Source organism: Ochotona curzoniae, unplaced genomic scaffold (genome assembly GCF_017591425.1).
Source record: "Ochotona curzoniae isolate NIBS_2020 unplaced genomic scaffold, NIBS_Ocur_1.0 contig_1, whole genome shotgun sequence".
NCBI lineage: Eukaryota > Metazoa > Chordata > Mammalia > Lagomorpha > Ochotonidae > Ochotona > Ochotona curzoniae.
In genome coordinates, this window is record NW_024464918.1 from 10978407 (window position 1) to 10990716 (window position 12310).

The following is a 12310-nucleotide window of genomic DNA, read 5'->3' on the forward strand; positions in this document are numbered from 1 at the left end:
TGTGGTCAATGTGCTGTTGATGCCACCCACATCTCAAGTTGGAGTGCCTGGGTTTGGGACTTGTCCCTGCTTCCATGCTACTTCCTACTCGTGTGCACTTTGGCAGCCAGGAAAGAATGGTGGCCCAAGTACTTTTTTTTTTTTAAGATTTATTTATTTTTATTACAAAGTTAGATATATAGAGAGGAGGAGAGACAGAGAGGAAAATCTTCCGTCAGATGATTCACTAACCAAGTGAGCACAATGGCCAGTGCTGTGCCAATCCGAAGCCAGGAGCCAGGAACCTCTTCCAGGTCTCCCATGCAGGTGCAGGGTCTCAAGGCTTTGGGCCGACCTCGACTGCCTTCCCAGGCCGTGAGCAGGGAGCTGGACGGGAAGTGGAGCTGCCGGGATTAGAACCGGCGCCCATATGGGATCCCAGCGCATTCAAGGTGAGGACTTTAGCCGCTAGGCCAAGCCACCGGTCCCCTAAGTACTTCTGTCTTTGCCATGTACGTGAGAGACATGACTGAGTTCCAGGCTCATCATGTGTGCCTGGTCCAACTCTGGCTGTTAGGAATGGTCAACTGGCTAGATCTGTATTTGTTTCTCTCTTTCAAATAAAACAAAGATAAGTAAATGAAGATTATCTCTGTACATATTTAGACTCTCCTGTGGATGTTAAGGAAAGGTAACTTTGGCTAAGTTTTTGGGAATGTAAGTTAATGCGATAACCATGGGTATGTAAGTTCATAAGGAAAATGAATATTGGACTGCTATGTGATATAGTAGCCTCACTTCTGTGTAGTGTAATTCGGACCTCAAAAGAAATATCTGCACTCTAGTGTTCATTTCAATATCATTCATAAATAGCCTGGCTAATCCTCCACTTTCACCTCCAAGTGCGGCATCCCATTGGGTGTTGATTCTAGTTCCAACTGCTCCACTTCTCACCCTGCTCCCTGATTATGGTCTTGGTAAGAATGGAACATGGCTCAAGACTTTGGGACCCTGCACCTGTGAGGGGGACCAGAAAGAAGCTCCTGGCTCATGGCTTTCAATTGGCTCAGCTTCGGCTATTGCAGCCATTTGGAGAGTGAACCGCAAATGGAAGATCTTTCTCTCTGTATCTCCTTCTCTTTGTAAATCTGTGTTTCCAATAAAAATAAATAAAATAATAAAAAAGGAAGAAAAGTGGAATACTTTTTTTTAAAAAAAAGGAAAAACAAATACCACCATTTGCAACAATATAAGCAAAACTAGGGGACTTATTAAAGTGAAATAATTCAGAGAAAACAAATGATGAATGATTCACTTAAATATGGAGTTCAAAATTTTTAAGACCAGCCATGTGTTTGATCTACTGGTTAAGACACTGGTTGGAATGTTTTAATTCTCATATGAGTGGCTAAATTCAAGTCCCAGCTCTGCACCCGATTCTAGCTTCCTCTTAACATTTATTTTCTCCCCAAGGATGCAGGTGAAGGCTTATTTAGTTGGATTCCTCATATTCATGTGCTATCTGGCTTTGACCTGGCCCAGTTGCAGCTACTAAAGACACTTTGGAGAGTGAACTAGCAGATGGCAGCTCTCTCTGCCTGTCTAACTGATCTGTTTCTTTCTCTATATTTCAAGTAAAAAAAAAAGCTCATAGAAGCTGAAAACATTTCATTTGATTGTACACTTTGTTCAAGTTTATATTTATGTTTTCTAATATTAAACATCTGGTAAAGGTAATAGGATTGTGTTTCTAGTAAATCTTAGTAGAAAAATTCTGTTCATATTATATTTAATACTGCCGTTTCTGAGGACGTACCTGTTTTGACTTAGCAAGAATTCCCAAAGTAGTTCCTGAAGTAGCCTTAATTATTAAGGATATGCAAGCACATATGTAAATAAGCTTTTAATTATGCATATAACTGCTCATTTCTCTCTACATGATTTTGAATAGTAAGAGATTTTAAAGATGAATTTGGTACTTCTTCCTAGAGTTATAAAAATTTTACTGACACAACACACACAAGTACATACATATTCAAACATGTACATACTTGCATATATGTAAAAATAGAGATCTCGTAGCATTCATTTAAAAATTTTAACCATAATCTATAAAACATATAAACTCATGGCTTTTTAGCTACTTTGCATTTGAGTTTTGTTTAGGGTGACTAAGTCAAGTCAAAGTTACTTAATAGGGGAGCAAGTTCTTTTTGCCAAAATTTATATAGAAATCTTTTAGGATTTTATGTTGCCCTTTTACAGCATATATCTATGTCTAGGTGAGGGATTAGGGAAAGCTCCAGTAGCTCATAGTGTCTGCAGAGCACATTTGAATTTTGGCCTTCTTTTGAAAAATGCCTACTCATTTCTTTCATCCATTTCTTCACAGTGCTGTTTGTTTTGCTGTTGTTGAGTTTCTGAGGTTCTTTGTACATTCTGGATATTGGTCCCCTGTCTGTTGTGTAGTGTGAAAAGATTTTCTCCCATTATAATCACTTTGTTGTTCATTCCCTTTCTGTACAGAAGGTTCTTAATTTGATGTAGTTCCATTTGTTTATTTTAGCTTTGACTGCCTGTGCTTTTGATGACTTTTCTAACAGTCTTTACCAATGCATATATCTTATAGAGTACTTCCTACCTTCCTCTAAAAATTTTATGGTTTATGGGTGCAGATTTAGAAACTTGATCCACATAAAGCTATTTTTTGTATAAGATGAGAAATGGGAATCTTGCTTCTGCAGGCTGCTAGGCAACTGTCACAACAGCATTTGTTGAAAAGACCATCATTTTCCCATTGGTTATTTCCAGTTTACTTGTCAAAGATTAATTAGCTGGGCCTGCATGGTGGCCTAGCGGCTAAAATCCTCGCCTTGTGCACCTGGGATCCCATATGGGCGCCAGTTCTAATCCCTGCGGCTCCCATTCCCATCCAGCTCCTTGCTTGTGGCCTGGGAAGGCAGTCGAGGTCGGCCCAAAGCCTTGGGAACCTGCACTTGCATGGGAGACCTGGAGGAAGTTTCTGGCTCCTGGCTTCGGATTGGCGCAGCACCAGCCATTGCTCTCACTTGGTTAGTGAATCATCGGATGAGGGATCTTCCTCTCTGTCTCTCTCCTCTCTGTATATCTGACTTTGTAATAAAAATAAATAAATACTAAAAAAAAAAAAAACGCAAACAAAGATTAACTAGCTATACATGTATGGGCTCTTTTCTGGGCTTTCTATTTTGTTTCATTGATCTTCTGTTTGTGTACTATTACCAGACGCTTTTGATTATCACTGCTCAGTAGTATGTCTTGAGGTCCAAGTTGGGAAATCCCTGAACCCAACTGTGAATTGAGCCCGTGTGATTTCTTAGAACAGTGTGTGTGTGTGTGTGTGTGTAAAACATGTATGAAACACGAGAGTTAAGAAAGTAAGACTTCTTATTAGACTTTGAATATCACCTTCTGATTATGTTAACTTTTACTTCAGTGTTCTTAAAAATCTTTCTTTCTGATATATTTGAAAGATTTAGAGCTAATAGCTGATATTTTGAACTTACACATATGTATGGGGTACCATGTGTTGCCTCTTTCCATGTATGTTCTAACATCCAATCAGGGTAAACATTTAGCATTTCATTTGTGATGAGGTTTTAGCAGGCAAATAGTTAAGTTTTCTGGCATAACGCAACTCCCTCTTTAAAGTGTATGAAGACCAAAACCAGTAAACCTTATGTGGATCAATCATGGACACAAAAAATATCATAAAAGAAGTGTTCGTACGTGCAGACTTCTCGAGATGTCTCAAGGCACAGTCAAAGGACAGAAAAACCAAGATACAAACTCTCACCCTCCATGCTACCAGTGCCTTCAAAGGCTGGTAGGATATTAGCATTGCAAATAGGATTCAAATTATGTTTCTGTCAGATGGTTAGCCATGTACAGGTGTAGATGCAACTTCCAGTGTGCCCAAGCATATTGGAAGGCCACCAAGCTTCTGGGACAATAAATGAGATAAATGAGAAACCAACACTTGTCCTTAAGATCAAAGAACCAATAAACTATGAACATTCCAGAACCAAATTTAGATGAAACACAATCCAAAGAATTAATTTGAGCTTTACTTCATTTTTTCAAGACTTTGACCCTGGAGGCACCAATTCTGTGCATTTGAGGAGCATGTCTTGAACCCCTTTAATTGTAATGTTATTCAGGAAAATACTTGGGAGTTATTAAGGAATACTAAAAACATATTTCTGGTAAATCTTGTGTAGTTTGTGCATCTGTATGGTACAACCAGAGCTCTCCACCCCTCAGTTGACACCAGAGAATAGTTTTAGGTTTTGTCTTTCTAAAATCATTATTTTGTGTTCCTTCAGCTCTCATGCTTCTCCTCCCTTTGTATTCCTATTTCTCTTTGTCTCCCTTCTTTTTATTTTTTCTCTGCTCGTCTTCCTCATTGTTGGAAAATTCTTCTCTTCAGTAAAATACATCTGAAGAGATGTGACTTCTGTTCAGCCAGAATATTTGTATTTCACTAAATAAATCTTGTTATGGAGATTTTGAGACATGAAAGAAGAGTAGAGTGTCATATAACTTCTGTACTCATCCAATTTAAACAGTTACTATGTGTATTTCATATATTTTGTATAGTAATATCCCTTTTTGCAGAAATCTTAAAGTGATTCCTAGCTTTCACAGGACTTAATCTTTAAAGTTTTCAACAGATAATCTAAATGATTGGGGTTCTGTTGAAAGTATAAAATTATAATCAGTCTTTTGTCCCTCCCTCCTATTAAATCTCACGATTTTTTTTTGTTGTTGTTATTGTTAATCCAGGGCTCACATTTTTCTGTTTGTTGTAGAAATTTTTGTTTGTACTATTTTTCTTTTCTTTTTTTCTCTCTCTCTCTCTCTCTCTCTCTCTTTTTTTTGAGTTTTAACTTGATTATACTGAAATTGAAAGCAAAAATCCCATAGTTTGTTTTGGTAAATATGTTGAAAATTATTTCTAAGGAATGTAATTATACAAGGATCCGAGGAATGTGTCATTGGGGAATGAAGCACAGTGAAATATCCTGAATTTTAAGGCTTTAAAAATGCTGCCTAAGTGATGGAACACATTGATAAGAAATAATGTGTATCTTAGAGGATATCATAAAGAATACCCTCTGTGTCTTCAAAGAATGGTGACTAGACTATAATAATTTTCTCTCCCAGGAGAAAATCAATCATAGATTCTGGGATTGTTAGAATTTGAGGAGACGTTGGACATGATGGATCTCCTCATTCAGAACTGAGAAAACACTTCATGCGAAGATAAGAGATTTTCTTATCTGCATATGCACAGGATTCTCCTTTAAACCTCCTCCCTTTATGTTTTAAGCTACAAAGTTACTGAGATTACTCCCAGAAGATGAAGGCTATATTTGATTTCAGTGATTGAGCTCAGGTCTGCAGCAGATTTTCCTTGTAAACATAGAAGGATGATTCAACAGCAATCTAGTTTTGGTTGTGGCCTTAGTTTTGGTTTTAAAAGGTAGTGAGAGAAGTGCAAGGTCAGAGAGAATCCCAGTGATGCCAGTTGGGTTAATGACTGCCACATAGACTAAGACTCAATGATAATAACCCCCAATGAACATAGAAAAATTAATGCAGTTACATTTTTTTTAAACATAGATTGCTTTAGTGGCTGCCTAGAAATAATGTTATTCTTTTTCAGGGTTGAGGGTGGCACACAGAAGCGTATTTCAGTTTCAGTAGAGAGAATGCTAGTATCTCTCTCGGGTATGGGTGATCACCATAAATGCCTACACAAAAGTCTTTGTCCCCTAATTAATTTGGAATGAGAAGTATTTAAGGGGACTGCCCAGGTTCTGCTTCTTTTTTTTTTTTTTAACTTTGTAGATAGAAGTTTGCTATGCATATAATCGGCATCAGTGTTAGTATGTGAGTTGGCTGATGAAAGCATCTGCAACAGATAACCTGAAACATACATTCTACAGCGACTAGGACCTAAACTAGACTAGTCAGGTCTCTGGACTAGAAGAATTTCTCCTTTATCCTGATTTGAAAAATATTTAATTCAATCTCAGTTTTTTTTTTTTAATCTTCATTTTGACCACTCCATTAGATGCCTAATCTTTCCTCAAGATTTATTATTTCTTTGCAGTAGCTTTTAGACATCACATTTATATTAGCTTTTACTGATGTGTTATGAATGATGAATATTTGTTTCACTTTCAGGCCTGTTTCTAAAAGTGTTTATTCATTTTTAAAGTCAATGTGAAAGGGAGAAAAGGAAAGAATAGAAGGAATGAAAGAAGGAAAGTAGAGAACAAAATATATATGGACTTTACACTTTGTGCAAAATTTTTCTTAGAGTGACATTGATTGTGGTAGTGATTTTCAGACGTGCCACTGAAAGGCATAATTGAAAAAAGGCGGCGAGCTGATCTTTGTTAAGTGAAAAGTTGTGCTCTGCAATAGGCAAAGTCAGGAGAGTACAACCAACAGCAGCCCAGGAGATAATTTATATAATAGGCATTTCTGATAAAGGACCATTATTTAAAATATACAGAGAACTAACAAGGAAAAAAAAACCTTGCTTACAAAAATGCCCAAGTCCTTAATAGCTACCTCACCCCAAAAGAAGACATACAGTAAACAAGCACAGGAAAGGTTCCTCCACATGTGTTTCCACAACACGGCCATTGGGATGGTCAAAATCTGAACATTAATGACATTAAATAAGGGTGGGGAGCAACAGGAAACTCTCATTAAATATTAATAGGAATTGTGAATACTGTAGCCTTTTTTGGGGTACAGTTTTGGCAGCTTCATACAAAGGCAAACATACTTCTATGGAGTGATCCAGGAGTTAACCTCCTTCTTGCAAAAACCTGTGCAACATCTATAGATTTATTCATCATTGTCAAGAGGTGGAAGCAACCAAGGTTTTTTTCAGTAGGTGAGTGGATAAATAACTTGTAGCACAAAAAGATCTTTTAACAGAATTCACTACAAAGAAATGAACTGTCAAAACTGAGGAAGCGTGGGGGAGGAGGCATGGTAGATAAGTCAATATTATTAACTGGAAGAGCAATATGAAAAGGATGTATTCTGCAGAATTTCAATCATGACATTCTACAAAACCTGAAGACAGTGAAAATATGTATGGATCATTACAGTGCGACAAGTACTTTAAGATCATTCCCTTGTGTAATTCTTGTAATGACTGTAATAAAGATATCATTTTTATCTTACAAATGAGAAATGTGAGGATAATGAAACTAAACCAAAACGGGCAGTTAATATGTGGCACAGATTATTTTCAAAGCCAGACATGCACTGCGTAGAGTTTGTTCTTCTACTTAGAAGTATGTTTGAAATGTGATGCTTAACGATTGTATTCAATTTGGTGATTGCATTGTGTTTTTAAATTGCTTGGGCCAAAACTTAAAATTGGAAGATTTCAGATAATAATCCATACTTGTATGTTCCTTTGAGATATAAGCCCTGACCACCACATGGCTCTGTCTTCTTGTAGGAGCTACCAAATAGTGGCTTCTCCATTTATTCAGAACCTGCATTTCAGAGCTTGCCCTAATTACTATTTTTATTATCTTGTCCTGACTCTCCAAAACTGTATCAGTAACTATTGACCACTTATTATTTTACACTGCTTCCTTTCTTATGTAATAGGAAACTGTGTCCTTCCCTGAGACAATGAGAACTTATAGAGTAAGAGTTTTCAAGAAAAGGGAGAGTATGCTGTTAATTGTAGAGGCTAAAGTTAAATTTATTCTTGTTTATTATGTGAGTGTCACAACTATTTTACTCATTTATTTTATGTAGTTAGCATCTGTGAGAAATGCAGCTTGTAAAAGTTGCACTAATACTTCACTAGATGAATGTGTATCTTTCGGGTGATTTGCCTTGCTTTTCCAAGAGTTCTTTTCCTCACTTTAGAAATTAAAAACATAAACTATTTAAATAATTGAGCTGAACACCTGATATTAAGTAGTTTCTTAGAAAGAGAAGTATTAGCTTTTTTCCTTAGTTTTTTTCTCATTGTATCAATCTGACCCTTCACTTCTGTAATAAATTTTAGTTACAGTATTTTTGCATTAATAGGTTACCATTGAGATCATTTGCTAAGTATTATCTACTTTGTCTTGTGTTTTATTGGCCTGTGGATATTGCCTTTCTAATCTGAGTTGTGTAAATGGAAGTGTAATGATTACCATAGAGATGAGGTTACAGTGAGCTCAAGCCTCACATGGGGTGAGAGAAATCAAGCAACAGTATCTTTTTCCTCAAAATGCCATTCAGGATAGGAGATATATGACAGAAAGAGGCCAAATTGTATATCTAGAATAAAATGGGAGCTGACTGTCAGAAAGAAGAGGCACTTTAATTGGCAGTCATTCTGTCCAAGCTGTCATCAGGGTTGACCCTTGCTGAGGGATATTAGCTCAAATGAGGGAAGCAAAATAGATACTTTTGATGTTTTATCCTATTGGCACTATGCAGTATATCTGGTAAAATAAAAGCTTCATGATGCAAAAGTCAGCCTCAATGTCTTTCTTTTGCTTTAGAGACAAAAATAGGTTTTCCTTCTTGATATCTCTGAACAAATGATTCACACTTGAACCTACTCAGTCACTGTAGAATCATGTAATTGTAGTGTTAGATAAGAATTTTTTTTAAAAAACCACATAAGTTATTTTAAGAAGTCAAGAAAATGATATATTTTGTTCATCCCAAAATGAAACTAATAATTTAAAAGGATTGAGTTACAGAGGAGGTAAAAATAACAGTATTTGATCTAATGCTTTTGTTGTCCAGAATGACTTCTAGGAATTTTTTCCATTCTCTAATCTTCTCTTTACAGCAGTGGTTCTTTTTAAAATTTAGTTTTATCATATGGTAGTGTAGGCTTTCTCAATGAAATTCCCACTTTAATGAATGCAAAATCATTGTCTTTCACCTTTATTTTCAGCTGTCAAAAGTTCTAACTTGTGGGCCCGGCGCGGTGGCGCAAGTGGTTAAGGGTCCTCGCCTTGCACCCCCGGGATCCCATATGGGCGCCGGTTCTAATCCCGGCAGCCCCGCTTCCCTTCCAGCTCCCTGCTTGTGGCCTGGGAAAGCAGTCGAGGACGGCCCAAAGCTTTGGGAACCTGCACCCGTGTGGGAGACCCGGAAGAGGCTCCTGGCTTCGGATTGGCATAGTATCGGCCCGTTGCGCTCACTTGGGGAGTGAATCATCGGACGGAAGATCTTCCTCTCTGTCTCTCCTCTCTGTATATCCGCATTTCCAATGAAAAAATAATAAAAATAAATCTTTAAAAAAAAAAAAAGTTCTAACTTGTTACTCATAAGTTTATATTTTGGTGTTATCTTAATGACATGTAGTACCTTATTTTTTCCTCATCAGAGGATTACATAATACAGCCCTGGTGGATGTGACCCATTTGTGAACCAGCAGATGGAAGACCTTCTCTTTATTTCTCCTTCTCTCTGTGTATCTGACTTTCCAATAAAAATGAATAAATCATTTTTAAAGAGAAAATAGCAACCAAAAGACATTATAGTGCTCCTCTAGATAAATATATGTATATACATGCTTAGCTAAATATCTATTGATCTTGTGTTTGGCATGAATGTTGCCTTGTATCAGAGAAAACATATACTATTTGTCCTTCTGAGATTGGCTTATTTCAGTGACCATATATCAGTATAATGCTGTTTTGACTTTCAATCACTAAAATGATGAGCTAAAGGAGCTTCTTTTGTTTGTAAATTACCCAGCCTCAAGTATTTTATTTATTTTGATAATAGAAAACAAACTAGTACAGAATCCTGCATTCTTGTGTGAAGAATCAGGTAGGATTATCTTTTCACTACTTGCTTTGGAAATGTAGTACTCAGAGATGTAAAATGACTTTGGGAGCTTGCCTTATGATGAGATTTAGTCTTGACTCTTATTAGTGATGGTTTCCGCTAACTTGTGATAAGCCCAAGAAATGAAGGGATTTGTTAGAAGGATAAGGGCTGGTTCTGAGAAGTGACCACCAGTGTGAGTGCCTACACTTACAGATAGCTACAGCCACTATGAAAACACATGGTTCTTACAGAGCATTAGTATTGCAACCTGATTTTTTTTTTAAATTTTTGATTTTGGAATCCTTCTGCTTTAGAGTCAGGTTCCCGTAAAATAGCATCTGGCCTTGGCCAGGAGTTGTATGAGAACTTGATTTATTGTCCCATTAAATTTGTGTTCAGAAAAAAAAAATCAGTCTTGTAACTTAAGAAGAAGCAGTTTATGCTTGGACAAACAATGAAGTTCAGAAAAATAAAATGCATTTTAGAAGTGGTGCCATGGTGGTGTCATTTCAAGGGAGAGTTTTGTTCCAAAGGAATATACCCTTTCCTGCTGTTCCTTTGATGCTAAACTGACATCATTTCTGGGAATATCCCGTTTACAACCTTGAAAATGAGTGATGCTAGTGGCCATTAAAACAAATTGGAAAGCGGGCAAAGGGAGAAAAAACATTATCACTCTGGAAAGCCCTAGTGAAGATAGTGATTCTTTGTACTGAATGAAACTGTTTTATTCTTCATTAACTTTTTGCTTCATCATATTTTATTTTCCACCAGTCCCTCAAATTAGTAAGACGTTTCTCTGCTTTTGTTGAGTAGAAAAACAGATAATTTGGTGGAATCAGGTAAAGAATGTGCTTAGGGATCACACGAAGTGAAATGGATAGCACATCAGAGAACTTCAGTCCCTGAGTTCTTACATCACCCACGGCTGCCTTAGATGTCTCGTCTTGTGACACAGCCCTAAATGGCAGAGCTTTTACTGACAAGACGGTGTTCCCATTCTGTTTGGGGCTTTCAGTTAACAAACCTTTCCCTCTGGAGAAACTGGAAATACGTGCTGCCTATTTGCAGCTTAGTATCTCTATTTTATGGTATCATTATCTTATAAAATATATTCTCTTTTATTTGCTAAGTTACTCCCTAATGTTTATTGCCCAATCAAAGCTGGATAAGATTAAAACCAAATTGATTTTGATTTTAATTTGTGAGAGCCCTTACCACACTTTTTCCTGGGCCCAGCGCGATAGCCTAGTGGCAAAAGTCCTTGCCTTGAATGCGCTCAGGATCCCATATGGGTGCTGGTTCTAATCCCAGAGGCCCCACTTCCCATCCAGCTCCCTGCTTGTGGCCTGGGAAAGGAGTCAAGGATGGTCCAAAGCTTTGGGACCCTGTACCCGCATGGGAGACCTGGAAGAGCTCCTGGCTCCCGGCTTCGGATTGGCGCAGTACTGGCTATTGTGGTCACTTGAGGAGTGAGTCATTGGACGGAAGATCTTTCTTCCTGTCTCTCCTCCTCTCTGTATATCTGCCTTTGCAATAAAAATAAACAAATCTTTTTCTTTTAAAAACTTTTTTTTTCCTGGAAAGTTTCTTAAAGAAGCAATGCCTTGGTATAGAGTTTGATGTTTAAATTTGCTGTTTCAAGAACCCTTGTTGAAGAAGATAGGGCATCATACAGACATGAGGCTTATACAAATGCAGCTGGAGTGAAAGAAGGAGGGAAGAGGACAGGGTGGGGGGAGAGGTAAAGACAAATGTGTTTTCATTGAACCAATTGAAGTAAGATAGCTTGTTTTACAGTTTACATGGAAGTTTAAAAGGTTTGCTTCATTGGTTGGTGACCTTTGGTATCAAAATATTTTATAGCTGTAATTAAATCCTTTGAGTCTTAAGTTGAAAGAATTGGAAGATAACTTAGTGGTATTTTCAAAATGTGATTCTTTGACTCCTTTTTCAAAATCACCCACTCGTTCTTGGAAAAATACAGATTCATTTTCCAAGTACAGGTTATTGAATTTAGTTCTTTGGAAATGAGGCTCAGGACTCAGCATTTTCCTAGGCTTCCCAAGGGATAGTGATGTAGTTAAATGCAGTCCAATTAGTAATGCAGAACTTCCTTATTTTTAGAAGAGATGTCACCTAAGAACAGAGTAGTGAAGTGACCTGCCCAGAAAAGCACAGTGTATTAATAGACATCCATATGTTAACTGATTTTAAAACTTTGGCTTTTTGTCTACATAGCATTTTAAACTTCCATGTATCATTTCTAGGTAAGAATAGTCATGTTTGGTTTATGTATTTGTTAAATGCTATTTAATCACTATGATAAATAATGATTAAATTGAGATTAGACATGGCTGGCAGTGCAGGGTCCTAAGGTTTTGGGCCGTCCTCAACTGCTTTCCCAGGCTACAAGCAGGGAGCTGGATGGGAAGCGGGGCTGCTGGGATTAGAACTG